The sequence below is a fragment of the Chinchilla lanigera genome, unplaced genomic scaffold (genome assembly GCF_000276665.1).
Source record: "Chinchilla lanigera isolate Chin_1 unplaced genomic scaffold, ChiLan1.0 scaffold00046, whole genome shotgun sequence".
Taxonomy (NCBI): domain Eukaryota; kingdom Metazoa; phylum Chordata; class Mammalia; order Rodentia; family Chinchillidae; genus Chinchilla; species Chinchilla lanigera.
The window spans coordinates 3,299,125-3,304,116 of NW_004955447.1; positions in this window are offsets into that span (position 1 = coordinate 3,299,125).

The window sequence follows — 4,992 nt, forward strand, 5'->3', positions numbered from 1 at the left end:
GACACATACCTTTAAGTCCAACATCAAGCCTCCTTTAAGGAAAATACTCAAATCCTTTGGGATCATTGCTGAATGCAGACATTGAGGTAATTCACACTTCAAACTAAATATGAAAGTCACCTCACTCATGAAATCATTGCCATTGTCTGTCCTTCAACTACTTCGCCCAGTGGAAGCAATTCCTACTCTATATAATACTCAAAACATTTTACCTCTGTCATTTCAGTTAAACACAGTTTTCCATTTCTTTAGTCAGGAAAAGGAAAAGGAAGTCCATGAGATTTAAACAAGTTTTCCTCCCAACAAATTACTTGTTTGTAAATGAAAACAACTTTATTTATGTCAATAGGATTCCTTCCATATGTTATAGGTGTTCCTATACTACAATGCATGCTCTGTAGTATGTAATCAAATGTATGTTCCAAACTGGGCGTGGTAGTGCATAATCAATGTAAAAAACAGCCCTTGGATTCACTTTCCACCTAGTAAGAAGTGTTGTGCTCATTAAGGACACATTATACTTGAAAAAAGACTGTATTAATTGATTAAAACTGGTTCTAATTCCATGCTGGCAAATACAATGGATCAAATAATAACAGAGAATTACAAAATGTTTGTATTCCAGTGAACGACGACAGCACTTTAAGTAAGTGTTGCCATCTAATTCTGAACACAATTGACAGGCAAAATTAATAGGCACCTCTTTGGTGCACACCATCAAATTGTTTGAAGAGAGCTTTGAATTGAAATGTACCAAATGAATTTTATGATTACTTTACCAAAATTTAAGCATAGTTTTTAAAGTTAACTCTTTCAATAAAATGGTGTTTCAGTACTGATTTTATCTGGTGAGAGAAGAGAGCTCGGAAGAGATAATTTTAATAGATCACTGAAATTCAGTATTTCCAACTTCAATGAATTTGTAACACAAAAGCAACATCTCTGTTTATTGACAGGCACAGATATACACAAGCACAGTGTTCATGGAGCTCCTGTTGATTGTTTGAATTTGTCCATATTACCCAATGTATTACAAAATGTTATTGTGGTGATATGTTGCAGGCTACATGTAATTCAGATAGATAATTATTAAGAAGACATGGCATATTCTTGTAAGGAATGCTATTCTTCTGTTTAAAACATAGGATCTAAGTGACAGAAATCTTAAACTCTGTCACAATATGAATTAATTCTTTCCTTATTTTTTTTTGTGAACTTAGTAAGTGATACGATGTCTCTGAATGGTGCTTCCTTCTCTGACAGGAATACTTATATCATCTATTTAATTGAATCACATCAAATTGAGAGGTTATTAACATTTGTAAAATATTTGTAAAAGTATACAGAAAGGACTTACTAAGTACTATGGAATAGAGTCTAGAAGAAATATTATTCCTCTGGGCTACCTAGACCTTGAACATTATTTCTAATAAAAGTATGCTTGAATTAGCCAGTCTCTTGAAATAGACCCTATTCAGTAGTAACACACACATTTTGCACGCATTACTTGTATATATTTTATTTATTTAATTATTACTGTTTTCTCAGTGATGAACTTACATAGTTTGTTTAAATGTTATTATATTGGCAATACATATTACACTTACTATATTGTCATAAATATCTTTGCAATATTATTAGTTATTTATTATTGCTATTATAATATTATTTGTTATTTGTTATTGCTATTATAGTAAAAGTTAACCACAGTCCTTATATGAATTTACTAAATATGAAATGCCCTAAAAGATTACCAGGTCTAATTGTTTGAGTGAACTCTGTTCCAACTTGAGATTCCAGCATGTAGCATGAAGTGTAAAGCTGAGATATAAAACTGCTTTAATGAATGTAATCATAAAATGTTTGCAGGTCTTTGATAAAACAGGCTGTTGGAATAAGTTTAAGAGAAAATTTAGAAAGTAGGAATACCAACATAACCTACTGCCATGGCATGAAATATATTAATCTTACACATGAATTCTTAAACCTGTAATTGCCATTAACAATGGAGCTAGAAATGAGCTAACAGTGGAGAAAAATAATATACCATGGGATTACCAAATAACAAAATAGGAAATCAAGTTCTTTATCCATAATGCAGCTCACTTGTTCCAGAGCATAGAAAAATAGCTCAATCTCCTTCCACCCACCGTTCCTCTATTTCATCTCTAACAGCATTGTTGAAAGTACTAAATTAGTTAATGTTTGAAAAGACATAAGAATAACATGTGAGAAATGAAAACCCACAGTAGCTGTTTGCCAAGTTTTCTTCATTAAAGCCAAAGGCTGATTGGTGAGCACTATTAAAAGAGAAGAAGAAGAAATTGAAATGATATGGCTATTCCTGATGGCAGTAAATGGTACATGGCATAGTTAACCAAGCTAGAAAATATAGTAGACGAAAGATTTAGTTTGGGAATAACTAATTTGATTTCTATATGCAGTGATTTTGTAAATCCAGTAGTAATTGGTTCCATGTAAAGATATCTCAGAGGTAATAGCTTCCATTAGAAATTTAAGTATGTTTCATTGGCTAATGGTATGAGCAGAATTTTATCACTTCCATTGTAATTTGGATCCCATGGTTTCTGCTATGCTGTTAAGGTAGGAGGTTGTGATATATTTCTGTTTGTATAAGCAAAATATTCTTGAATTTGTCAGTAATGAAATGACTTAAATTCAAAAAATAAACTTACAGTTAGTTGTAGATAAGATTATCCATGCAGGCAGTTAAATATTTGTAGCTCACTTTCTACAGTGTGTTAGATGATGCACATTAATATTTTATTTTGAGTTCAAGATAATCCTAGAAGCACAGGCTTAGTTCCAGTGGTAATAAGTAATGCTTTCTACTTTCTATAACTCCCTGAATTGTGGAATTTATATTATATTTTTATTCCTCAATTTAATATTATCAGCATCAAGGTTTGAAGTTGTAATTTTGCTTATTTTTTTAATTATAATAAGCCAAGTTTCAAAGAACATTCAGGGAATTAAAAGCTGTTCATATACTGCTGAGATTTCACTATTGTCTGAGAGGAAGATGTTGTAAGGCCTAGAGATGATTATTAAGAAGTGAAAATATTAAAAGACATTAAAAATCATTTAAAGATGACAAAGTACAATGGGTAAATGAATGGTTCACATGAAAGTCAGGAGAAACATTGATGTTTCTCTTTACTGATAGCTAATGTACTCATTTCTACTCTACACAATTGTTCTAAGATAATTGTAACACAGAGGTAGAGGATTTGAGATAGATACACTCTAGTTAACGTGTGGGCAGAAATGAAACACATCAAAGCGGATGAATATGACCAAAATTCATTGAGCCAACTATAACTAATAGGCCAATTTATAATAAAAAAGCCATCTGCTCCTTTTAAATTAACAAGTGACTCATAAATTTGAAAACATAATTGTCTCCTGCATGTTTAATAGAGTTTAACCTTCTGTCATTCAGAGAAAATAAGCATGGGTACTGTGACTATGTATATGATTGGCAGGTGTCCATTGATAATGTATGCACATGAGCCACATCATTGAGTTAATCCTAGATCACATTAACCATGAAGAAATGGAAGAATAAATAGAAAAATGTATAAGGCAATGAAGCAGAAATGTTTGCAAAAATGACTTTATGTCCCCCTGCATATGAAAAACTTGCAGAGCTATCTAAATATGTGCACCATTGCAGTTAATGTAAGAGCACAATGAATTCAGAGTATTCCTGTATGATGGTGGGTGCTTATATTTTTATCCTTTAATTTCTGTCTTTCTCAACTACTCATCCTCAACTGCACAGTTTTAACTTTGTTAATACTAATGCCGTTTTTCTTATGTGTGAAACTATCCCTCATTTAATCTTCCCCAGGCTGTTGGCTTAGAGTCACATGATCTATTTCATTCTGCTGGTATTTTTAACTTCCTAACAAAAGCTCATTTTTTTCTCCTTTTTAAAACATGAGAATCATCTTTCTTCAGAATTTGTAGGACCATAATGAAGGTATATCTTCTCTACACCTTATTTTTACATTTGATTTTGCATCTGATCTTGCTGTATAGCAACGCATTTCCAAGTGCTTTACACACTTCCTCTTCACAAAGCCTACTGGTTTGTTCTTCCCAAGAAACAATATTCTTACTGATGCCAGGAAATGAACACTCTTATTGAAAGAAGTAAAGTAAGAAGTAAAAGTTTTTTTCTAAATTACAGCTGGTAAATTTTTCCTACTCTGTGGGTTGTCTTTCCACACTGTTTTTGATTTCTTTTGCTGTTCAGAAGCTTTTTAATAAATTGAAATCCCAACTATTGAGTCTTGGTAACACTTTCTGTGTGTTCGAGCTTTTGCTCATAAGTCTTTGCTACTACTATGTTTTCCAGAGTCCTACTGACTCTATTTTCTTGCAGATTTACTTTTTCTGTATTACTATTTAGATCTTACATCTATTTTGTTTTTCCTTTAGTGGATAGTGCTAGACATGGACCTTGTTTTAGTCTTTGGCAAGTGAAAATCCAGTTTTTCTAACACCATTTATTAATGAGGCTATCCTTCTTGCAGGGAACATATTTGACCCTTTTGTTAAAAATCAGGTGACTGAGTACATTTGGAAGTTTTTCTTCATCTTCTAGTCTGTTCCATTGATCCTCAGGTCTTTTTTTTTTTTTTTCTTTTGCCACAGTAGCTCTTTAGTGTAATTTAAACTCAGGGATTGTGGTGTGCCCTGATTTGCCTTTATTGACCAGAGCTTCTTTTGCACTTTTAGGTCTCTTTTGGCCCCAACAAATTGTAGGAATGTTTCCACTAGTGCTGTGAGATATTCTAATGGTGTTTTGATTGCCATTGATTTAAAGCTTTAGGAAATTTTGGGAATATGGCCATTTTCTCTATGTTGGTTCTTCCTACCCAAGAGCAAGAGATATTTTTCCAATTTCTGATATCTTTTTTGATTTTCTTTTTCAGGAGAGATCTTTTACTTCCATTGTTTGTT